Source organism: Rhinoderma darwinii, assembly GCF_050947455.1.
Source record: "Rhinoderma darwinii isolate aRhiDar2 chromosome 5 unlocalized genomic scaffold, aRhiDar2.hap1 SUPER_5_unloc_18, whole genome shotgun sequence".
In the NCBI taxonomy this organism is placed as follows: domain Eukaryota; kingdom Metazoa; phylum Chordata; class Amphibia; order Anura; family Rhinodermatidae; genus Rhinoderma; species Rhinoderma darwinii.
This window is the reverse complement of record NW_027461774.1, coordinates 284,713-309,939: the sequence shown is the minus strand read 5'-3', so window position 1 is coordinate 309,939 and position 25,227 is coordinate 284,713. Positions and strand designations below refer to the sequence as shown.

The 25,227-nt window shown below is 50.4% G+C and overlaps 7 non-coding genes across 7 annotated transcripts; all 7 read left to right on the top strand.

Annotated features, from left to right (window-relative positions):
- Window positions 1–11,643: 11,643 nt before the first annotated feature.
- On the top strand, window positions 11,644–11,834 carry LOC142686639 (U2 spliceosomal RNA). Its single transcript, XR_012855964.1, has one exon. It is a non-coding gene; the product is annotated as a U2 spliceosomal RNA (small nuclear RNA).
- A 1,284-nt stretch (window positions 11,835–13,118) lies between these two features.
- On the top strand, window positions 13,119–13,309 carry LOC142686638 (U2 spliceosomal RNA). The gene has a single exon (XR_012855963.1). It is a non-coding gene; the product is annotated as a U2 spliceosomal RNA (small nuclear RNA).
- A 1,276-nt stretch (window positions 13,310–14,585) lies between these two features.
- On the top strand, window positions 14,586–14,776 carry LOC142686685 (U2 spliceosomal RNA). The gene has a single exon (XR_012856005.1). It is a non-coding gene; the product is annotated as a U2 spliceosomal RNA (small nuclear RNA).
- Window positions 14,777–16,076: 1,300 nt separating this feature from the next.
- LOC142686637 (U2 spliceosomal RNA) lies at window positions 16,077–16,267 on the top strand. Its single transcript, XR_012855962.1, has one exon. It is a non-coding gene; the product is annotated as a U2 spliceosomal RNA (small nuclear RNA).
- Window positions 16,268–17,559: 1,292 nt separating this feature from the next.
- On the top strand, window positions 17,560–17,750 carry LOC142686636 (U2 spliceosomal RNA). Its single transcript, XR_012855961.1, has one exon. It is a non-coding gene; the product is annotated as a U2 spliceosomal RNA (small nuclear RNA).
- Window positions 17,751–22,641: 4,891 nt separating this feature from the next.
- On the top strand, window positions 22,642–22,832 carry LOC142686635 (U2 spliceosomal RNA). Its single transcript, XR_012855960.1, has one exon. It is a non-coding gene; the product is annotated as a U2 spliceosomal RNA (small nuclear RNA).
- Window positions 22,833–24,124: 1,292 nt separating this feature from the next.
- Window positions 24,125–24,316, top strand: LOC142686691 (U2 spliceosomal RNA). The gene has a single exon (XR_012856010.1). It is a non-coding gene; the product is annotated as a U2 spliceosomal RNA (small nuclear RNA).
- The last annotated feature ends 911 nt before the right edge of the window (window positions 24,317–25,227 follow it).

Sequence of the window (25,227 nt, the reverse complement as noted above, 5' to 3'; positions counted from 1 at the left end):
GAGGAGAGGACGCCGTGATGTTATTAATGGCCAGCACCACCCCCATGTTGTCGCAGTAAAAAACAAAACGAACCTTCTTATCCCTGACCCTGTCCCCCCAAATGGTTGCCGCCACCACGATGGGGAACAGCTCGAGCAGGGCCAGATTCCGCGTGAGTCCGCTGGACACCCAACTAGCCGGCAATTGACCTGCGCACCACGGACCTCCCCCGTAAGCTCCAAAACCGCCCGCCCCAGCCGCATCCGTAAAATTATTCAAATCACTCGCACTCCCGCCGTTGCCGCTGCCAACCGTCTACCAAACACCCTCCCCATTGGCCTAATCCGGCAGGCGAAATTCAACTTCCCCAGCAGCGACTGAAGCTCCCGCAGCGTCATTTTCTTCAGTCTACAAGCCCGCCGTACCTCCAGCCTCAAAGCACCCAGCTTATCCGCAGGGAGACGACACTCCATTGCCACCGAATCTATTTCAATTCCCAAAAAACAAATCGTCGCTACTGGGCCCTCCGTTTTTTCTGGCGCCAAAGGGATCCCAAAATCCCTCGCAACCTTCTGTAGTGCATAAAGCAAATTACCGCAAACCGGCGAACCCCCCGGGCCAACGCACAAGAAATCATCTAAGTAATGGATCAACGAGTCGACCCCGGATACTCCCCTCGCTACCCACTCCACGAAGCTACTAAACGCCTCGAAGTACGCACAAGAAAGGGAACGCCCCATCGGAAGGCACCGATCCACATAAAAGGCCCCATTCCAAAGACAGCCCCAACAGCCGTTGGCTTTCTGGATGAACTGGCAACAACCTGAACGCCGCCTCGATTTCGGTTTTTGCTAGCAGCGCGCCCGGGCCCGCAGCCCGCACCAACCCCACCGCCTCATCGAATGAGGTATAGGCTACGGAGCACAACTCGTGATCTATCCCGTCGTTTACCGACGAACCCTTGGGATACGATAAGTGTTGAATTAAACGAAATTTTACGGGCTCACGCTTAGGAACAATACCCAACGGGGACACAACTAAATCTTTTACTGGCGACTCAACAAAAGGCCCTGACATGCGACCCAACGAAACTTCTTTTAACAATTTGTCCGACACGACCTTGGCATGCGAGTAAGCCGATTTTAAATTCCTCCGCGTAACCGGAACCTCATAAGGAGGCGGGGAATAACGAAACCAACACGAAAACCCTCGTAAAGCAACTTAGCCGCCGCCCTGTCCGGATACTCATTTAGATAAGGGGCCATCTTTTCCCCCCTCACCGGTGACACCCCCTTGACCAGCCGCGGAGGACTGGTTCCCTGACCTCCTTTTCCGCATACATTTCGCCGCCCCGTGTGATGCACCATTACACTCCGAACACACGTGCTTGAACTTGCACGTGGCCCCGAACTTGCACTGGCCTTCATTAAATTGCCAGCAAAACCCTGCCTTTCCCCCGCCGCCTTGTCCAACCTGACTAGACTGGCCTCCTTGGCCGGCGCTCCGGGGAAGGACTGCCTAACCGGAGCCGTAACCCGTAACCAGAGAGCAATATCCTTCTGGTCCCACCGAATCGCCGGCCGAACCGCTTTTCGCTGACGGAATTGCTCGTCGTATCGCAGCCACGCCTGGCCCCCATACGCCCTATGAGCCTCCCCAATAGCATCAAAATAACAAAACAACGCCGAACAATTTTTCGGCGCCTTTTCCCCTATCACACTGGCTAATATGGCGAACGCCTGCGACCAATTAACGAACGTCTGCGGGATAAGCCTATACCGCCGCCGTTCCTCCTCGTCCTTTTTACTCTCGTCCCGCTTGCTCTTATCCAAATTAAATTTAGCGAGCGGCAAGAGAGAAAAAATCTCTACATATTCGTCCTTCCAGATCCGCTCACGCACCTCCTGCTTTAAATGCGCCCCCAACGGACCTTCGAAACACACATACACCTCCCCACGAGCACGATCATCCATACGCACCCGATCGCCATCTTTTTGCGCCTCGGTCTGTACCGACACCGCGACCGCCTCTCTAACCGCCGTTACGGGCCGCGCTTGTAACAATCCCCCTTCCCTGGGACCCTCCCAAACTACCGCCGGGGACACTTCCGTGACTACCGGCGCCACCGCCCTATCTAGGCGCCCGACCAGCTCTCTCAAGCAACCCACTAAGTCTGCCAAACCCGCGCCATCGCGCCCGCCCGCGCCACTACCGGCCACCGATGCGACGCTAGCAGCCCCCCCGCCGATACCCGACATAAAAATCGCTGAATATGACAATGATGGAGTTATACACTCACCGGGCTGCACAGGCGCTGTGTTCCCGTCAGCCGGACCATCCTGACCTCGACGATACACGTCCAGTTCACCTTCCTCCAGCTCTTCTCTCGCCGACGACTGTCCATCCAAACGACATCTTCGGAACGGGGATGAGGACGCGCTGACCGATGGGCCGGCAACCTGCCGCCCGACCGCCGGGACCCAGACTTCCGACCGGACCTGTTGCCTCGACGTCGCTGCAGATCTAGACGTCCGTCTCGCTGATCCTGAAGAAGCCTGCCCCCTGGCCGGAACATCACCAGGCGGGGCGGCCGTACCTTGTCCTCCGAATCTTCCATCCGATGGGGGAGGGGTGACAGGGAGCCCGGCCTGCGACTCCCTGCTTACCGCCGGACCCCGTCGCGGCTTGGGATTCCTGCCAGGACGCAGGGCCTGGGAAGGGGCGGTCCTCCCAGCTGCCTGGCCTGCAGCGTCCGAGATCGGGCTCCCTCTGCGACGCCGTGTCCGCGGGACTGCCTCAGGACTGAGGCGCTCTGGAGGTCGGGACCGCCGGGAGGGACGGGTCGACCCGGCCTGAGTCGCCGTCACCCCCGGCAACGCTCTCAGCCTGCTCCGAGCAGGAGCGGTTGTTGCCGACTCCCCCCCCGCCGCCATAGTAATGCTAGTAAGGGGGCCGGGGGAGGGGAGCCTGTCCCCTGCAACAGACCCCGAACGCCGGGCCTGGCGTGGCGAAACGGCGTCCGGGATCCTAGTTAATGCAGCCACGGTCTCCTCAAGCCATCCGGGACCGTGGTGCACATCAGCGGCACGCAGCCGCTCTAATAATACGGCCTCCGACATTGTTATAAGCGCGGGCAACGGGGAGCTTGTCTCTCCCTGTGTTACTCCTCCCGCTGCTTCCGGCTCAATGCCGCAAACAGCGGGAAGCTCAGCAACGGCCCCCTGACTCCTCCTTGTCCCTCCTCCACCTCCTCCTAACTCTCCCTCCAACTCTCCCTTACCTATTAACCCTTTCCCTACCAGTGAGGTCATGGAGGCTTCCCCTTAAGCCCTGCAGGCTGCGTCCAGCCTCTTCTTGAGTGATAATGAGCTCATTGATTAAATGCAATTAATGAATAGATTGCCACCTCTTGTTGTGTGTCGTCTGTGTTTCTGTGTTTCCGGCATTTCACATTGGAACACCTCATTCACCTTCCTTGTCTTCTCTCCGCCCTCCCTTTTAGGTAAGTTAAAGAGCTGCACCTGAGCCAGCCACTGATTGATTGATTGATTGATTGATTGATTGATTGATTGATTGATTGATTGATTGATTGATGCAGCACAACAGTCAAATAGTGGAGTGGAGTAGGGGAACAGCAAACAGCCAATAAAGCAGCCCGCCCGCTCGCCTGCCCGCCACAATGGACCTACCTGTGTACACTAGATGTGTAGTGTCCCACAGGAGCACTACTATGAAAACTATGTTTGTCTTCATGTGTTGTGTTATGCTGCCATCTACAGGTTCAGAAATGTTATGACATTGTGTTTCAGCCTATGCGGAGTGGTTTTTCTATAATGTAACAGAAGCTGGGAGGAGTTAATTAGGGAGTGGTTAGAGTGAGTCAGGGCAGTGGTGAGCTAGGAGTGGATGCAGCAGGAAGCACAGTGAAGGTGCTCCTGAGTTCAGCCATTTTCGGATTACAGAGAAAGACAGGCCTAAAGAGATTTATTGGAATAACAGCTCAAGGAGCCAGAAGAGTCCAGAAAGAGAGACTGTGAGTAGAGAGATAATAGCACTCCTGCATTTAGCATTGGGCTACACTGATTGAGCTGAATTTGGATGACATATTTGTATTGTACAAGCTCCATCTTGAAAAGTAAAAGTGTGCTGCAAGCTCTCCTGATTAACTGCCACCACCGTCTCCTGTCTTCTATTTGCACTCTACACCAAGGGCACCCCAAATAACACCAGACAGGAGTCAGCCACCAAGGGAGTGCCCCGGGGGAAACAACAGTCATCATCATCATCTTGTGCAACCCCCTCATCACTGTGTGTGTGTCCCTGGGAGGTGGGAAGGCCTGCAAGGCAAAATACCACCGTGACACAAGACAGAGAGCCCAGTATCCACCATTTTGGGTTCCTGCATTCCCCGCCACCCACGGGCCACCACATATAATTTTGGCGTCACGAACAGGATATCTATGGCCTCTGTGCCTTATGAACTAAGTCAGCGCTGATGCGCCACAGCCGGAGCCAGATTATCGCAGCCGGAGCAGAGTTACAGACATTTCGCTACAGCCGGAATAAAAGTTTCCCGCCAAGTCGCCGCCATATTGGAAGTGGCAAGGAGCTGCGCAACAGAACCCGCGAAAACAGCGGAGCAGCTAAGAGAAAGCTGGTGAGTGCCTGAATAGGCCAGTAAATGAGATTTAAAGTAAAAAGTGGCAGTTAACAGTGTAGAGACACCGGAAAAGATATCCGGAGAAGAGGCTTAGTGCATAGCCTGAAATGGAACACCCGTTGCTAGGGGTTACTGTAGGACTTATTGCAGAAAATGTCTGACGACGGAGATAACGGCTCTCCAAGCCCCAGTGGGTCACCTCCAACAGCGCAAGTGATGCCACTCACTATGCCCTATTACTTTGGAGCACCATGGCTTCCTCGCTACAAAGGCGAAGTTCATTCCCTGAGGGAATTCAAAGAGAAGATGCTGTCCATGTTCCGTTTGTATCCTGTCTCAACAGACCAGAGGGTTGAGATATTGATAGGACAACTAGAGGGCGTAGCATTAAGAGAAGTGAAATCCTGGCCCAGAACAGAGAAAAAAACAGTGGAACAGATACTGGACCGATTGCGTGCCACATTTGAAGTAAGGACTGTGGCAGAGCTCAAGATGAGATTCTTTGGAAAGAAGCAGCAGCCCGGTGAGTCATTGAGAGACTTTGCTTTATCCCTGCAGGAGGCCCAGCGGGCAATTATGCAAGTAGAACCCTTAGAGGCTGCAGAGGCTGACAAGGCCTTAAGGGAGCAGTTTGTTGAAGGAGCTGCATCTGAAGCTCTTAAAAGTCAGCTCAGAATGTTGGCCTCCCAGAACCCAAGCTGTATCTTCTTGGACTTTAAAGAGTTCGCAATTAGAATCCTGGGGACTGAAGCCGCAGCGGTTCAAGCCAAAGTTTTCCCCTATTCCATAGAGACTCCTACGGAGTCGCAAGTAGATCATCCTACAGCAGCGGGAAGTCAAGTTGCACTAGCTCAGTGTGCTCACATGCAAGCTCAAGATCCAGTTGGTGAACTGAGGGACCAAATTGCTGTCCTCACCAAGAGCCTCAGTAAAATGTGCCAGAAAATGGAAGATATGGAGCAACGCCAGAAAGAAAGCCGCCGCTACTCCAGTAACAGGTTCAGTAACCGATCAGAAGGGGGAAGTTACCGGAATTGGGGTAGACGCTCTTCTGACAGATTTGATACCACCGGAAGACCCATTTGTCGTAGGTGTCAAAGAGCTGGCCATATTGAAAGAGAATGTCGTCAGTTAAACGACAATCCCCCGAGGCAGAGGACCGCCCCTCGGGAGGAAAACCAATAGGTCCCACAACACCAGAATGGATTCCCCGGTACATTGGGCAGTGTCCAGTGATTACGATCCACCTAAATGGGATCCCACTGTCGGCCTTACTGGACACTGGCTCTCAAGTCACCACTCTGCAGAGAAGTTGGTTTGAGAAGTACTGGGACCTCGACCAGCTGATACAACCCCCAGACACGTGGCTTAACATTGTAGCCAGTAATGGACAATCGATACCCCATCGGGGCTACTGGGAACCCACGATCCAGATGGGAGAAACTGAACTGCCCCAGCAAGGCGTAATTGTAGTGAACGTCTGGGATGATGACTTTCCACCAGTGGTGCTGGGCATGAATGTTCTTAGGAATTGCTATGAAGAGATGCTAGATGCCCTACACCGAGCACTTTCTACAGTCCCTGTCTCCAATCAAAATGCAATTCAGCATGCTATCCGTCTCTTGAATGCCCAACAGAGGTTCACGAATGAAAAGGGTGAGATCTGCCGTGCCCGCATCATGGACTCACAACCAGTGACTCTGGAACCAGAGACGGAAACCATTCTGTGGTGTCGAGCTCGTCCAGGTTTGCAAGGTCAAGATTACCAGGCCCTTGTGGAACCTCTTCTTCTGGAAGATCATCCGACCGTGCTAGCAGCCAGAAGTCTAGTGACTGTTTCTAATGGGAGGGTACCTATTCGCCTCCTGAACATTGGTGATACGGCTGTGGTACTGAGTAAATACCGTCCAGTTGCTAAGCTCTCACAGGTCTTCTTCCAAGATGTCTGGAGCCCTGAGACTACAGTGTTCCAGCAAGCTACCCAGAATCAAGTTACCTCTGAGATGACAACAAAACCCTGGTGGACCGAGATCCATGTTGGCGATGCTAATACTACCGAAGAGGAGATCGAAGGAGCCCTGATGGTGGCCAAAGACAATCAACAAGCCTTCAGTAAACATCCTATGGATTTTGGGAAGGCTACTATCATTGAGCACACCATCCCTACAGGCGTCCATCCACCCATCAAAGAAAGGTACCGTCCCCTTCCACCAGCCATGTACCAGCCAGTGAAGAAAATGATTCGGGAGATGAAGGACGCAGATGTGATTCGGGAGAGCTACAGCCCATGGGCTGCACCCCTAGTCCTGGTGAAAAAGAAGGATGGCAACATTAGATTCTGCGTGGACTACCGCAAAATCAATAATATCACTCACAAGGATGCGTATCCCCTGCCACGCATTGAAGAATCCCTGACTGCTTTGGGGTCTGCTGCCTACTTCTCAACTCTGGATTTGACCAGCGGGTATTGGCAGGTACCTATGGCTCCCGAAGATAGGGAAAAGACTGCTTTCACTACTCCCATGGGGTTGTTCGAGTTTAATTGTATGCCCTTTGGGCTATGCAATGCCCCGGGAACCTTCCAGAGGCTGATGGAACGCTGCCTGGGTCACCAAAACTTCGAGACCGTCCTCTTGTACCTGGACGACGTAATCATCTACTCAAAGACTTATGAGGAACACCTACAGCACCTGGCAGAAGTCCTCAAAACCCTCATCAAATATGGCCTGAAAGTGAAACCCTCCAAGTGTCATCTCCTGAAGCCGGAAGTCCATTACTTAGGCCATGTCGTGAGTGCAGAAGGAGTGGTTCCTGATCCAGGCAAAGTAGCAGCAGTAAAGAGCTGGCCAGCCCCTACCACAGTCAAGGAGGTGAGAAGTTTCTTGGGATTTGCAGGGTATTATAGACGGTTCATCCCACACTTTGCCCAGATTGCAGAACCCCTCCAGGGATTGTTAAGAGGTCACTCCAAGGAAGCTATGAAGAGAAGGATCCCGATTGAGTGGGCTGAAGCCCATGAAGCCGCTTTCCAGAAGCTGAAGCAGCTGTTAACCGAACCACCTATCCTGGGATATCCTGACTACAACCAACCCTTTAGGCTGTATACTGATGCCAGCCAGAAGGGATTGGGGGCCGTCCTGTCGCAGGTACAGGACCAGAAAGAGAGAGTCATCGCTTATGCCAGCAGAGGTCTTCGAGGCGCTGAACGGAACGACCAGAATTATAGTTCCTTTAAGCTGGAATTCCTGGCCCTTGTGTGGGCAGTGACCGAAAAATTTAAAGATTACCTGGCTGCAACACCCTTCATCGTCTTCACGGATAATAATCCGCTGGCCCACTTGGATACAGCGCGACTGGGAGCTCTTGAACAGCGATGGGCATCCAGACTGGCGAATTATCAGTTTGTGATCAAGTACCGGACTGGTGCGTCCAACGTGAATGCCGATGCCTTATCCCGTTTGCCTGTGGGTGAAGAACTGGTCCGATGTAATGATGAATGGGAAGAGGTAGAGATGCCTACATTCTATGCCCAGTTTGCAACCCAGAATTCGGTGATCGCTCAGAGGAAGCGAAACGAACATCCGCAACCAAATGTTCCTGACTGCTCCCAAGATTCCAGACAGTGGGCTAGATTCCAACGGGAGAGTAGAAACCTACAGGAATTGCAGACTTCCCTTCTTCAGAAGAGGACTCCGGACCGAATACGTAGAGGTCAAGCTGATCAGGAATTAATTTGTCTATGGAGACTGAGGAATCGACTTTTCATGTCCAGAGGTCTACTACAGAGGACTGCCCTGGATCCAGTAACGGGTGAGCGTCTACATCAAATTGTGGTACCCCGGCGAGATTCCAAATCCATCTTGGAAGCCTACCATGACAGATCGGGACACTTTGGGGTTCATAAAACGGAAGATACCATACGCCGACGATTTTACTGGATTGGCATGAGAGACGACATAGAGAAGTGGTGCCGAGAATGTCCCACCTGTGCTCAGAGCCGAGGAGAGCGTCATGACCAGAGAGCCCCACTTCACCCCATCATCAGTCATAGACCGCTGGAACTGGTAGCCATTGACCATGTCAAGTTTGAACCAAGCCGCACTGGGTATACTTATGCTATAACTATAATTGACCACTATACGAAGTTCGTGGTAGCTATGCCAGTGAAAGACCTGACTGCCAAGACCACCGCTGCCATCTTTTGGAAGAATTTCGTACTCCCCTATGGCTGTCCGGACAAGATCCTGACTGATCGTGGTTCCGCATTTGAGTCTCAACTGTTCCACGAGTTGTGTTCCCTCTATGGCTGTCAGAAGCTGAGAACTACCGCTTATCATCCACAAGGTAATGGCTTATGTGAAAAGATGAACCAGACTCTTATTGGGATGTTAAGAACTGTTCCGTCCCAGAAGAGGGCTGATTGGCCGACTCTCCTGCCAGAATTGGTGTACCTGTATAACAACACTGTGCACTGCTCCACAGGGTACACTCCTTACTATCTCCTGTTTGGCCGTCAGGGCAAATTGCCTTCGGACTTGGCCATGGATGTCGAAGTTCCAGATACTATCAACCCCCTGCCAAACACAGAGTGGGTGAGTGATCACCAGCGTCGCCTGGCTGAAGCCAACGAGATTGTGGAAAGACGGATGGAAGATGCTCGTCAAAGGCAACAAGCAGGTTTTGATCAAAAGGCCGAAGCAGAACCCTTCCAAATTGGAGACCGTGTGTGGCTGAAGAACAACCATCGTTCAAGTAAGTTGGACAGCAAGTGGCAGAAAGAACCATACACAATTAAGTCCATCCCGCACCCTGGGACTGATGTCTATGAGATTGTGCGCGAAGGCCGAGATTCCCAAGTCGTCCACCGTAATCGTCTCAAGCTCTGCCTAAAGGAAGAGGTACCAGCAGAACCACAGACAACTGAGAAATCTCCTGCAGCTGAACCGCTACCGCCAACAACTAGTATGTCCCCTCTTGATTGGCTGTTCCAACCTTGGCTGTCTATTTTTGTTCCAAGAACTGTTCTTGATCCCGGCGAAGACCAAGTGACCTCGTCATCCGAGTTCCGGCCTGGTCCAGAGGAATCCAGGGACCCTGAAATTGCTATAGAGGAGCCCCTGAGGAGATCTGATAGAGCTACCCGAGGTAAGATGCCAGCTCGATATCAAGATTGAACTGTTGAATCTGAGACTTCATTTTTGGATTATCCTTCACCAGAGACATTGTATTGTTTGCATCCCAATTGGGTAACAAGCCCTTCATTTTCCCCAGTTCATATGACAAGGACTCTTGGACATTTTCCCTGTTCAGCATTATATCCTCATATTCCTCAGAGACTGTATGGACTCTTAGTTTATTATTGCAATTGTGATTAACCTTTGTTTTAGGTTAACCTGCCGCCTGGAGAGTCGGACGCCGAGGACGGCTTTATTTAAAGAGGGGGTGTATGTAGTGTCCCACAGGAGCACTACTATGAAAACTATGTTTGTCTTCATGTGTTGTGTTATGCTGCCATCTACAGGTTCAGAAATGTTATGACATTGTGTTTCAGCCTATGCGGAGTGGTTTTTCTATAATGTAACAGAAGCTGGGAGGAGTTAATTAGGGAGTGGTTAGAGTGAGTCAGGGCAGTGGTGAGCTAGGAGTGGATGCAGCAGGAAGCACAGTGAAGGTGCTCCTGAGTTCAGCCATTTTCGGATTACAGAGAAAGACAGGCCTAAAGAGATTTATTGGAATAACAGCTCAAGGAGCCAGAAGAGTCCAGAAAGAGAGACTGTGAGTAGAGAGATAATAGCACTCCTGCATTTAGCATTGGGCTACACTGATTGAGCTGAATTTGGATGACATATTTGTATTGTACAAGCTCCATCTTGAAAAGTAAAAGTGTGCTGCAAGCTCTCCTGATTAACTGCCACCACCGTCTCCTGTCTTCTATTTGCACTCTACACCAAGGGCACCCCAAATAACACCAGACAGGAGTCAGCCACCAAGGGAGTGCCCCGGGGGAAACAACAGTCATCATCATCATCTTGTGCAACCCCCTCATCACTGTGTGTGTGTCCCTGGGAGGTGGGAAGGCCTGCAAGGCAAAATACCACCGTGACACAAGACAGAGAGCCCAGTATCCACCATTTTGGGTTCCTGCATTCCCCGCCACCCACGGGCCACCACAGATGGATGTGATGGAATGTACTGTCGTCCCTACATTTCAAGAAGAAGTAAGAATTGCAGTTGCAACAAAGCCTTGCTTGCCTACAAAGAGAGCAGCAATTTGGATTTGTTACTATGTTACCTAGAAGAATAACAAACTGTGCAAGGATGGAGGTTGTAGGAGCAAGGAGAAGTTGTCTGTAAAGTTGGTGGATGCCTATTTTCCATTTTGCAGTCCCTTGTCTCCCTCTTGTGGCCTCCTGGAGGCAACTAGCTGTGCAAAAAAAAGACAGCCTGGCGGCCGGCTGTTGCAGTGTTGCCCTCTCAGGCAACACTGAGTGACTGACTGAGCCTCACCGTCTTATATAAAGTTCAGACGGAACTTTGCACGTGTCATAGTGGAGCCCTCAGGATTCCAGAGCCAGCTTTCTGACATCATAATGGGGCCTCAGAGATAAAAGCCTGGGCCCAGGCAGTGTTGGTCAGTGCTGCTCAGCAGGCAGCACTGGACTGGACTGGATTACAGCTGATACAAGGTGTGAAGGAACAAGGGGTGGCTGTGGGCATGCACTTGCTGCCGCTGCCAGTGTTTATCTGCATGGCAGCAGGGCATTTGGGCGTTGCCAGGAAGGCGTTTTTATGTAGATTCCTCCTCTTTCAGCACTGCATTGTGGTGCAAGCAAAAGAAGCAAATCCTGTCTGGCTTCCTCTCCGGCCTTTATTCACCTCCCGTGTAGCTGTGAGTGTGTGAGCCTGCAGGGCCCCATGGAATTGCCTAGAAGTAGGCTGAATCGCTGCAAGGGCTGAACAGCAGTATCGGGCAGGCTCGGGCAACGCGCGGCCCGTTCGGGTTATCGCTTCTCGGCCTTTTGGCTAAGATCAAGTGTAGTATCTGTTCTTATCAGTTTAATATCTGATACGTCCCCTATCTGGGGACCATATATTAAATGGATTTTTAGAACAGGGAGATGGAAATAGAGCTTGCTCTGTCCACTCCACGCATTGACCTGGTATTGCAGTATTTCCAGGACCGGTGCACCCTTTCCTTATGTGTTGACTAAAAGCAGATTCCAAAAGTGTTTTTTGTCTTTGCTATTGTTTCTGTCTTTCTGAAGGGATCTCCCCTTTTAATCCCATTATTTCAACACCTGTTGGACAATGCATGAGTGATAATGAGCTCATTGATTAAATGCAATTAATGAATAGATTGCCACCTCTTGTTGTGTGTCGTCTGTGTTTCTGTGTTTCCGGCATTTCACATTGGAACACCTCATTCACCTTCCTTGTCTTCTCTCCGCCCTCCCTTTTAGGTAAGTTAAAGAGCTGCACCTGAGCCAGCCACTGATTGATTGATTGATTGATTGATTGATTGATTGATTGATTGATTGATGCAGCACAACAGTCAAATAGTGGAGTGGAGTAGGGGAACAGCAAACAGCCAATAAAGCAGCCCGCCCGCTCGCCTGCCCGCCACAATGGACCTACCTGTGTACACTAGATGGATGTGATGGAATGTACTGTCGTCCCTACATTTCAAGAAGAAGTAAGAATTGCAGTTGCAACAAAGCCTTGCTTGCCTACAAAGATAGCAGCAATTTGGATTTGTTACTATGTTACCTAGAAGAATAACAAACTGTGCAAGGATGGAGGTTGTAGGAGCAAGGAGAAGTTGTCTGTAAAGTTGGTGGATGCCTATTTTCCATTTTGCAGTCCCTTGTCTCCCTCTTGTGGCCTCCTGGAGGCAACTAGCTGTGCAAAAAAAAGACAGCCTGGCGGCCGGCTGTTGCAGTGTTGCCCTCTCAGGCAACACTGAGTGACTGACTGAGCCTCACCGTCTTATATAAAGTTCAGACGGAACTTTGCACGTGTCATAGTGGAGCCCTCAGGATTCCAGAGCCAGCTTTCTGACATCATAATGGGGCCTCAGAGATAAAAGCCTGGGCCCAGGCAGTGTTGGTCAGTGCTGCTCAGCAGGCAGCACTGGACTGGACTGGATTACAGCTGATACAAGGTGTGAAGGAACAAGGGGTGGCTGTGGGCATGCACTTGCTGCCGCTGCCAGTGTTTATCTGCATGGCAGCAGGGCATTTGGGCGTTGCCAGGAAGGCGTTTTTATGTAGATTCCTCCTCTTTCAGCACTGCATTGTGGTGCAAGCAAAAGAAGCAAGTCCTGTCTGGCTTCCTCTCCGGCCTTTATTCACCTCCCGTGTAGCTGTGAGTGTGTGAGCCTGCAGGGCCCCATGGAATTGCCTAGAAGTAGGCTGAATCGCTGCAAGGGCTGAACAGCAGTATCGGGCAGGCTCGGGCAACGCGCGGCCCGTTCGGGTTATCGCTTCTCGGCCTTTTGGCTAAGATCAAGTGTAGTATCTGTTCTTATCAGTTTAATATCTGATACGTCCCCTATCTGGGGACCATATATTAAATGGATTTTTAGAACAGGGAGATGGAAATAGAGCTTGCTCTGTCCACTCCACGCATTGACCTGGTATTGCAGTATTTCCAGGACCGGTGCACCCTTTCCTTATGTGTTGACTAAAAGCAGATTCCAAAAGTGTTTTTTGTCTTTGCTATTGTTTCTGTCTTTCTGAAGGGATCTCCCCTTTTAATCCCATTATTTCAACACCTGTTGGACAATGCATGAGTGATAATGAGCTCATTGATTAAATGCAATTAATGAATAGATTGCCACCTCTTGTTGTGTGTCGTCTGTGTTTCTGTGTTTCCGGCATTTCACATTGGAACACCTCATTCACCTTCCTTGTCTTCTCTCCGCCCTCCCTTTTAGGTAAGTTAAAGAGCTGCACCTGAGCCAGCCACTGATTGATTGATTGATTGATTGATTGATTGATTGATTGATGCAGCACAACAGTCAAATAGTGGAGTGGAGTAGGGGAACAGCAAACAGCCAATAAAGCAGCCCGCCCGCTCGCCTGCCCGCCACAATGGACCTACCTGTGTACACTAGATGGATGTGATGGAATGTACTGTCGTCCCTACATTTCAAGAAGAAGTAAGAATTGCAGTTGCAACAAAGCCTTGCTTGCCTACAAAGAGAGCAGCAATTTGGATTTGTTACTATGTTACCTAGAAGAATAACAAACTGTGCAAGGATGGAGGTTGTAGGAGCAAGGAGAAGTTGTCTGTAAAGTTGGTGGATGCCTATTTTCCATTTTGCAGTCCCTTGTCTCCCTCTTGTGGCCTCCTGGAGGCAACTAGCTGTGCAAAAAAAAGACAGCCTGGCGGCCGGCTGTTGCAGTGTTGCCCTCTCAGGCAACACTGAGTGACTGACTGAGCCTCACCGTCTTATATAAAGTTCAGACGGAACTTTGCACGTGTCATAGTGGAGCCCTCAGGATTCCAGAGCCAGCTTTCTGACATCATAATGGGGCCTCAGAGATAAAAGCCTGGGCCCAGGCAGTGTTGGTCAGTGCTGCTCAGCAGGCAGCACTGGACTGGACTGGATTACAGCTGATACAAGGTGTGAAGGAACAAGGGGTGGCTGTGGGCATGCACTTGCTGCCGCTGCCAGTGTTTATCTGCATGGCAGCAGGGCATTTGGGCGTTGCCAGGAAGGCGTTTTTATGTAGATTCCTCCTCTTTCAGCACTGCATTGTGGTGCAAGCAAAAGAAGCAAATCCTGTCTGGCTTCCTCTCCGGCCTTTATTCACCTCCCGTGTAGCTGTGAGTGTGTGAGCCTGCAGGGCCCCATGGAATTGCCTAGAAGTAGGCTGAATCGCTGCAAGGGCTGAACAGCAGTATCGGGCAGGCTCGGGCAACGCGCGGCCCGTTCGGGTTATCGCTTCTCGGCCTTTTGGCTAAGATCAAGTGTAGTACCTGTTCTTATCAGTTTAATATCTGATACGTCCCCTATCTGGGGACCATATATTAAATGGATTTTTAGAACAGGGAGATGGAAATAGAGCTTGCTCTGTCCACTCCACGCATTGACCTGGTATTGCAGTATTTCCAGGACCGGTGCACCCTTTCCTTATGTGTTGACTAAAAGCAGATTCCAAAAGTGTTTTTTGTCTTTGCTATTGTTTCTGTCTTTCTGAAGGGATCTCCCCTTTTAATCCCATTATTTCAACACCTGTTGGACAATGCATGAGTGATAATGAGCTCATTGATTAAATGCAATTAATGAATAGATTGCCACCTCTTGTTGTGTGTCGTCTGTGTTTCTGTGTTTCCGGCATTTCACATTGGAACACCTCATTCACCTTCCTTGTCTTCTCTCCGCCCTCCCTTTTAGGTAAGTTAAAGAGCTGCACCTGAGCCAGCCACTGATTGATTGATTGATTGATTGATTGATTGATTGATTGATTGATTGATTGATTGATTGATTGATGCAGCACAACAGTCAAATAGTGGAGTGGAGTAGGGGAACAGCAAACAGCCAATAAAGCAGCCCGCCCGCTCGCCTGCCCGCCACAATGGACCTACCTGTGTACACTAGATGGATGTGATGGAATGTACTGTCGTCCCTACATTTCAAGAAGAAGTAAGAATTGCAGTTGCAACAAAGCCTTGCTTGCCTACAAAGAGAGCAGCAATTTGGATTTGTTACTATGTTACCTAGAAGAATAACAAACTGTGCAAGGATGGAGGTTGTAGGAGCAAGGAGAAGTTGTCTGTAAAGTTGGTGGATGCCTATTTTCCATTTTGCAGTCCCTTGTCTCCCTCTTGTGGCCTCCTGGAGGCAACTAGCTGTGCAAAAAAAAGACAGCCTGGCGGCCGGCTGTTGCAGTGTTGCCCTCTCAGGCAACACTGAGTGACTGACTGAGCCTCACCGTCTTATATAAAGTTCAGACGGAACTTTGCACGTGTCATAGTGGAGCCCTCAGGATTCCAGAGCCAGCTTTCTGACATCATAATGGGGCCTCAGAGATAAAAGCCTGGGCCCAGGCAGTGTTGGTCAGTGCTGCTCAGCAGGCAGCACTGGACTGGACTGGATTACAGCTGATACAAGGTGTGAAGGAACAAGGGGTGGCTGTGGGCATGCACTTGCTGCCGCTGCCAGTGTTTATCTGCATGGCAGCAGGGCATTTGGGCGTTGCCAGGAAGGCGTTTTTATGTAGATTCCTCCTCTTTCAGCACTGCATTGTGGTGCAAGCAAAAGAAGCAAATCCTGTCTGGCTTCCTCTCCGGCCTTTATTCACCTCCCGTGTAGCTGTGAGTGTGTGAGCCTGCAGGGCCCCATGGAATTGCCTAGAAGTAGGCTGAATCGCTGCAAGGGCTGAACAGCAGTATCGGGCAGGCTCGGGCAACGCGCGGCCCGTTCGGGTTATCGCTTCTCGGCCTTTTGGCTAAGATCAAGTGTAGTATCTGTTCTTATCAGTTTAATATCTGATACGTCCCCTATCTGGGGACCATATATTAAATGGATTTTTAGAACAGGGAGATGGAAATAGAGCTTGCTCTGTCCACTCCACGCATTGACCTGGTATTGCAGTATTTCCAGGACCGGTGCACCCTTTCCTTATGTGTTGACTAAAAGCAGATTCCAAAAGTGTTTTTTGTCTTTGCTATTGTTTCTGTCTTTCTGAAGGGATCTCCCCTTTTAATCCCATTATTTCAACACCTGTTGGACAATGCATGAGTGATAATGAGCTCATTGATTAAATGCAATTAATGAATAGATTGCCACCTCTTGTTGTGTGTCGTCTGTGTTTCTGTGTTTCCGGCATTTCACATTGGAACACCTCATTCACCTTCCTTGTCTTCTCTCCGCCCTCCCTTTTAGGTAAGTTAAAGAGCTGCACCTGAGCCAGCCACTGATTGATTGATTGATTGATTGATTGATTGATTGATTGATTGATTGATTGATTGATGCAGCACAACAGTCAAATAGTGGAGTGGAGTAGGGGAACAGCAAACAGCCAATAAAGCAGCCCGCCCGCTCGCCTGCCCGCCACAATGGACCTACCTGTGTACACTAGATGGATGTGATGGAATGTACTGTCGTCCCTACATTTCAAGAAGAAGTAAGAATTGCAGTTGCAACAAAGCCTTGCTTGCCTACAAAGAGAGCAGCAATTTGGATTTGTTACTATGTTACCTAGAAGAATAACAAACTGTGCAAGGATGGAGGTTGTAGGAGCAAGGAGAAGTTGTCTGTAAAGTTGGTGGATGCCTATTTTCCATTTTGCAGTCCCTTGTCTCCCTCTTGTGGCCTCCTGGAGGCAACTAGCTGTGCAAAAAAAAGACAGCCTGGCGGCCGGCTGTTGCAGTGTTGCCCTCTCAGGCAACACTGAGTGACTGACTGAGCCTCACCGTCTTATATAAAGTTCAGACGGAACTTTGCACGTGTCATAGTGGAGCCCTCAGGATTCCAGAGCCAGCTTTCTGACATCATAATGGGGCCTCAGAGATAAAAGCCTGGGCCCAGGCAGTGTTGGTCAGTGCTGCTCAGCAGGCAGCACTGGACTGGACTGGATTACAGCTGATACAAGGTGTGAAGGAACAAGGGGTGGCTGTGGGCATGCACTTGCTGCCGCTGCCAGTGTTTATCTGCATGGCAGCAGGGCATTTGGGCGTTGCCAGGAAGGCGTTTTTATGTAGATTCCTCCTCTTTCAGCACTGCATTGTGGTGCAAGCAAAAGAAGCAAATCCTGTCTGGCTTCCTCTCCGGCCTTTATTCACCTCCCGTGTAGCTGTGAGTGTGTGAGCCTGCAGGGCCCCATGGAATTGCCTCGAAGTAGGCTGAATCGCTGCAAGGGCTGAACAGCAGTATCGGGCAGGCTCGGGCAACGCGCGGCCCGTTCGGGTTATCGCTTCTCGGCCTTTTGGCTAAGATCAAGTGTAGTATCTGTTCTTATCAGTTTAATATCTGATACGTCCCCTATCTGGGGACCATATATTAAATGGATTTTTAGAACAGGGAGATGGAAATAGAGCTTGCTCTGTCCACTCCACGCATTGACCTGGTATTGCAGTATTTCCAGGACCGGTGCACCCTTTCCTTATGTGTTGACTAAAAGCAGATTCCAAAAGTGTTTTTTGTCTTTGCTATTGTTTCTGTCTTTCTGAAGGGATCTCCCCTTTTAATCCCATTATTTCAACACCTGTTGGACAATGCATGAGTGATAATGAGCTCATTGATTAAATGCAATTAATGAATAGATTGCCACCTCTTGTTGTGTGTCGTCTGTGTTTCTGTGTTTCCGGCATTTCACATTGGAACACCTCATTCACCTTCCTTGTCTTCTCTCCGCCCTCCCTTTTAGGTAAGTTAAAGAGCTGCACCTGAGCCAGCCACTGATTGATTGATTGATTGATTGATTGATTGATTGATTGATTGATTGATTGATTGATTGATTGATTGATGCAGCACAACAGTCAAATAGTGGAGTGGAGTAGGGGAACAGCAAACAGCCAATAAAGCAGCCCGCCCGCTCGCCTGCCCGCCACAATGGACCTACCTGTGTACACTAGATGGATGTGATGGAATGTACTGTCGTCCCTACATTTCAAGAAGAAGTAAGAATTGCAGTTGCAACAAAGCCTTGCTTGCCTACAAAGAGAGCAGCAATTTGGATTTGTTACTATGTTACCTAGAAGAATAACAAACTGTGCAAGGATGGAGGTTGTAGGAGCAAGGAGAAGTTGTCTGTAAAGTTGGTGGATGCCTATTTTCCATTTTGCAGTCCCTTGTCTCCCTCTTGTGGCCTCCTGGAGGCAACTAGCTGTGCAAAAAAAAGACAGCCTGGCGGCCGGCTGTTGCAGTGTTGCCCTCTCAGGCAACACTGAGTGACTGACTGAGCCTCACCGTCTTATATAAAGTTCAGACGGAACTTTGCACGTGTCATAGTGGAGCCCTCAGGATTCCAGAGCCAGCTTTCTGACATCATAATGGGGCCTCAGAGATAAAAGCCTGGGCCCAGGCAGTGTTGGTCAGTGCTGCTCAGCAGGCAGCACTGGACTGGACTGGATTACAGCTGATACAAGGTGTGAAGGAACAAGGGGTGGCTGTGGGCAGGGCCGCCATCAGGGGGGTATTACTGGTACTCCCGTCAGGGGCCCGGCCACATGAATGAAGTAAAAGGGGCCCGCCGGGCTGCCGTCGCACCCCCCCCCCTCGGACTGTTGCCCCCCCCTCGCAACGCTCACGGCCCCCCCCCTCGCAACGCTCACGGGCCCCCCTCGCAACGCCCGCGGCACCCCCCTAGCGTCACCCCCCTAGCGACACTCCCCTAGCAACACTCGCGGCAGCCCCTGCATACCTGTTGTAGCTTCACTGGAGGGGAAGATGCAGCATGTGCTGAAGCTGCGTGTGGAGATCCCGCCCCCCAGCTCCTCTACACTGCCGACCGGACCTGCAGGCTGGTGAGTATGTTCCCCTATCCATTCTGATTCCCATCCCCCTGACCCCATTTGTAGATTGTATAAAGTTGGTTAAAAAGTTTTTTGGTATTTTTTCGTTTTCCTAGCGCTTTTTTGCCGCGATTTTCGTAATCGCGGCAAAAATGGCGCAGTTTCGCCGCGATTATATAAAAATCGTGGCAAAACCGCGTGATTTGTGCCGCAATTACGAAAATTGCATAAAAAAAAGATACAAAACATGAAAAGTGCTGTTAGGCTATATTCTCACAGTGCGGTCAAGTCACGTTTTTTTGCAAAAATTGTGGCAAAAAATGGGATTTCACCGCACTGTGTAACTAGACTAAGGCCTTATTCAGACGGCCGCATTCGGTCCGTGACATACGGAGCGTGATGGAGCCGGACTCCTAGCATCATAGTTATCAGTGTTGCTGGGAGTCCCTGCCTCTCTGCGGGAATACTGTCCCATACGGTAATGATGCTTTCAGTACGGGACCGGGGACAGTATTCCCACGGGAAGGGAGGGACTATGATCATAGATAACTGTGATGCTAGAAACCCGGCTCCCTGAACTGTGGTCGGTCCGGGAAATATGGCCGATACACGCTCCGTATATCACAGACCGAACATGGACATCTGAATAAGCCACTTACTTGCCTCCTATTTTTGGTGCGGATTGTGCACTGAAAATTCACTACAAATGACAATATAAGGCCTTATTCACACGAACGTGTTATACGTCCGTGATACTTATTACGTCGCATGGACTTATGTTAGTGAATGGGGCCGTTCAGACTGTCAGTGAATTTCACGCAGCGTGTGTGCGCTGTGTAAAACTCACGACATGTCATATACTTGCCCGTGTTTCGCGCAGCACACACCCATTGAAGTCATTGGGTGCGTGCAAATCGTGCACGGCACACGGAAGCACTTCCGGGTGACGCGCGTGATTCGCGCTACACAGGGCCGCCATCAGGGGGGTATTAGGGGTACTAGTGTAGGGGGCACGGCCAAACTTAATTGAAAGGGGGGTCCGGCAACTGCCGCGACTTGCCTTTGGTAGAAAAAAACAGGCCCCTGCAATGTGAGCTGCGGGCCCCCCTCTCATCACAAGTCCGATCTATGGGGAAGGACAGCCACACAGGGACAGCAGCGCACAGTTTACTTACCTGCTGGCCCGCCTCCAACTCCGCCTCCTCGTCCGACTCCGCCTCCTCGTCGTCCTCCTCGTCCGACTCCGCCTCGTCCTCCTTCTCCAGAGCGTAGCTGCGTAAGGAGAGGGGGAGGAGTCTAGTTGTTGCGCGGCGGCAGGAGTTCTACGATCCCCGCCATTTTCTGGAGCCTGGAGGTCAAGGACGACATCTGGACCGAAGACATCGCCTGAAGAGGACTGGAGTGGGAGCAGCTCTTCTGACACGGTGAGTAAAGTGTCTCAAAGTGCTGTTTATGTATGGCCCTGTTCACACAGAGTATTTTGCAGGCCGAAAAAATCTGCCTCAAAATTCCTTAAAGAATTTTGAGTCAGATTTTGACCTGCCCACACTATCTTGCCGCGTTTTTTGCTGCGTTTTTTGCCCGCTGCGATTGAGGACAGCAGACAAAAAACGCAGCGAAAAATGCTGCTTTTCCTTTTTTCCGCGACTGGCTCCCATTGATTTCAGATTAAATCAATGGGAGGCGGTTTTGGAAGTTTTTTGGTACTGATTCTGACGCAGTGTCCGAGTCAATATCAAGGCCCAAAAACTCTGTGAACTGGGCCTTATTGTTAGGGCTTATTCAGACGACCGTGTAATACATCCGTGCAACGTGCGTGATTTTCACGCGCCTCGCACGGACCTATGTTACTCTATGGGGCCGTTCAGACTGTCAGTGACTTTCACTCTGCTGCGACTGTGATACGCTGCGGATTTTCCACAATAAAATGTGTTGCATAAAATCCGCAGTGTTCCTGCCTAGTGTGTTCCTACCCTAAGGCCGGATTTACACGAGCGTGTGCTTTTTGCGTGCGCAAAAACGTGGCGTTTTGTGCATGCAAAAGGTCCATAACAGCTCCGTGTGTCAGCAGCGTATGATGCGCGGCTGAGTGATTTTTGCGCAGCCGCCATCATTATGACACTCTGTTTGTATGTTTGTGGCACGTGGTGCTTTTCTGTTTTCATTCATAGTTTATACGGCTGCGGAAGTGCTGGGCATGATTTTCACGCACCCATTGACTTCAATGGGTGCGTGATGCGCGAACAATGCACAAATATAGGACATGTCGTGAGTTTTACGCAGCGGACACACGCTGCATGAAACTCACTGACAGTCGGCACGGCCCCATAGAGTAACATAGGTCCGTGCGAGGCGCGTGAAAATCACTGACAGTCTGAACGGCCCCATAGAGTAACATAGGTCCATGCGAGGCGTGTGAAAATCACGCGCATTGCACGGACGTATTACACGTTCGTCTGAATAAGCCCTAACAATAAGGCCCAGTTCACAGAGTTTTTGGGCCTTGATATTGACTCGGACGCTGCGTCAGAATCAGCACCAAACAACTTCCAAAACCGCCTCCCATTGATTTAATCTGAAATCAATGGGAGCCAGTCGCGGCAAAAAGAAAAAGCAGCACGTCCTTTCTTGCCGCGGTTCCGCCTCTGACCTCCCATCGAAATCAATGGGAGGTAGAAAATGCATTTTTCCCTGCGTTTTTTGTCTGCTGTCCTCAATCGCCGCGGACAAAAAACGCAGCAAGATAGTGTGGGCAGGTCAAAATCTGCCTCAAAATTCGGTGCGCGGTTCCAGGCGGTCGCGGGTGGGCATGCGCGGGAGTTTGCGGGTGCGCGCGATCGGTCACACGGGCGGCAGTGTTTGACGGCCCCCATGACGACCCCCATGCTACCCAGGGCCGCCATCAGGGGGGGTATTATGGGTACTGATGTGAGAGGCCCGGCCAAACCTAATTGAAAGGGGGGCTCGCAGCTCACGACATTCTTTTGGTGAAAAAAACAAGCCCCATTGCAGGGGTTTGTTTTTCTTTTCTACCAAAGGCAAGTCGCGGCAGTTGCCGGGCCCCCCTTTCAATTAGGTTTGGCCGGGCCTCTCACATCAGTACCCATAATACCCCCGCTGATGGCGGCCCTGGGTACCATGATATGGTGCTGGACGGAGTACCGTTAACAGGCGGTGCCACGGTAGGGGGGCCCAGAAAATTTAGCTGTAGGGGGCCCTGAAATTCCTGATGGCGGCCCTGGCTGTGGGCATGCACTTGCTGCCGCTGCCAGTGTTTATCTGCATGGCAGCAGGGCATTTGGGCGTTGCCAGGAAGGCGTTTTTATGTAGATTCCTCCTCTTTCAGCACTGCATTGTGGTGCAAGCAAAAGAAGCAAATCCTGTCTGGCTTCCTCTCCGGCCTTTATTCACCTCCCGTGTAGCTGTGAGTGTGTGAGCCTGCAGGGCCCCATGGAATTGCCTAGAAGTAGGCTGAATCGCTGCAAGGGCTGAACAGCAGTATCGGGCAGGCTCGGGCAACGCGCGGCCCGTTCGGGTTATCGCTTCTCGGCCTTTTGGCTAAGATCAAGTGTAGTATCTGTTCTTATCAGTTTAATATCTGATACGTCCCCTATCTGGGGACCATATATTAAATGGATTTTTAGAACAGGGAGATGGAAATAGAGCTTGCTCTGTCCACTCCACGCATTGACCTGGTATTGCAGTATTTCCAGGACCGGTGCACCCTTTCCTTATGTGTTGACTAAAAGCAGATTCCAAAAGTGTTTTTTGTCTTTGCTATTGTTTCTGTCTTTCTGAAGGGATCTCCCCTTTTAATCCCATTATTTCAACACCTGTTGGACAATGCATGAGTGATAATGAGCTCATTGATTAAATGCAATTAATGAATAGATTGCCACCTCTTGTTGTGTGTCGTCTGTGTTTCTGTGTTTCCGGCATTTCACATTGGAACACCTCATTCACCTTCCTTGTCTTCTCTCCGCCCTCCCTTTTAGGTAAGTTAAAGAGCTGCACCTGAGCCAGCCACTGATTGATTGATTGATTGATTGATTGATTGATTGATTGATTGATTGATTGATTGATGCAGCACAACAGTCAAATAGTGGAGTGGAGTAGGGGAACAGCAAACAGCCAATAAAGCAGCCCGCCCGCTCGCCTGCCCGCCACAATGGACCTACCTGTGTACACTAGATGGATGTGATGGAATGTACTGTCGTCCCTACATTTCAAGAAGAAGTAAGAATTGCAGTTGCAACAAAGCCTTGCTTGCCTACAAAGAGAGCAGCAATTTGGATTTGTTACTATGTTACCTAGAAGAATAACAAACTGTGCAAGGATGGAGGTTGTAGGAGCAAGGAGAAGTTGTCTGTAAAGTTGGTGGATGCCTATTTTCCATTTTGCAGTCCCTTGTCTCCCTCTTGTGGCCTCCTGGAGGCAACTAGCTGTGCAAAAAAAAGACAGCCTGGCGGCCGGCTGTTGCAGTGTTGCCCTCTCAGGCAACACTGAGTGACTGACTGAGCCTCACCGTCTTATATAAAGTTCAGACGGAACTTTGCACGTGTCATAGTGGAGCCCTCAGGATTCCAGAGCCAGCTTTCTGACATCATAATGGGGCCTCAGAGATAAAAGCCTGGGCCCAGGCAGTGTTGGTCAGTGCTGCTCAGCAGGCAGCACTGGACTGGACTGGATTACAGCTGATACAAGGTGTGAAGGAACAAGGGGTGGCTGTGGGCATGCACTTGCTGCCGCTGCCAGTGTTTATCTGCATGGCAGCAGGGCATTTGGGCGTTGCCAGGAAGGCGTTTTTATGTAGATTCCTCCTCTTTCAGCACTGCATTGTGGTGCAAGCAAAAGAAGCAAATCCTGTCTGGCTTCCTCTCCGGCCTTTATTCACCTCCCGTGTAGCTGTGAGTGTGTGAGCCTGCAGGGCCCCATGGAATTGCCTAGAAGTAGGCTGAATCGCTGCAAGGGCTGAACAGCAGTATCGGGCAGGCTCGGGCAACGCGCGGCCCGTTCGGGTTATCGCTTCTCGGCCTTTTGGCTAAGATCAAGTGTAGTATCTGTTCTTATCAGTTTAATATCTGATACGTCCCCTATCTGGGGACCATATATTAAATGGATTTTTTAGAACAGGGAGATGGAAATAGAGCTTGCTCTGTCCACTCCACGCATTGACCTGGTATTGCAGTATTTCCAGGACCGGTGCACCCTTTCCTTATGTGTTGACTAAAAGCAGATTCCAAAAGTGTTTTTTGTCTTTGCTATTGTTTCTGTCTTTCTGAAGGGATCTCCCCTTTTAATCCCATTATTTCAACACCTGTTGGACAATGCATGAGTGATAATGAGCTCATTGATTAAATGCAATTAATGAATAGATTGCCACCTCTTGTTGTGTGTCGTCTGTGTTTCTGTGTTTCCGGCATTTCACATTGGAACACCTCATTCACCTTCCTTGTCTTCTCTCCGCCCTCCCTTTTAGGTAAGTTAAAGAGCTGCACCTGAGCCAGCCACTGATTGATTGATTGATTGATTGATTGATTGATTGATGCAGCACAACAGTCAAATAGTGGAGTGGAGTAGGGGAACAGCAAACAGCCAATAAAGCAGCCCGCCCGCTCGCCTGCCCGCCACAATGGACCTACCTGTGTACACTAGATGGATGTGATGGAATGTACTGTCGTCCCTACATTTCAAGAAGAAGTAAGAATTGCAGTTGCAACAAAGCCTTGCTTGCCTACAAAGAGAGCAGCAATTTGGATTTGTTACTATGTTACCTAGAAGAATAACAAACTGTGCAAGGATGGAGGTTGTAGGAGCAAGGAGAAGTTGTCTGTAAAGTTGGTGGATGCCTATTTTCCATTTTGCAGTCCCTTGTCTCCCTCTTGTGGCCTCCTGGAGGCAACTAGCTGTGCAAAAAAAAGACAGCCTGGCGGCCGGCTGTTGCAGTGTTGCCCTCTCAGGCAACACTGAGTGACTGACTGAGCCTCACCGTCTTATATAAAGTTCAGACGGAACTTTGCACGTGTCATAGTGGAGCCCTCAGGATTCCAGAGCCAGCTTCCTGACATCATAATGGGGCCTCAGAGATAAAAGCCTGGGCCCAGGCAGTGTTGGTCAGTGCTGC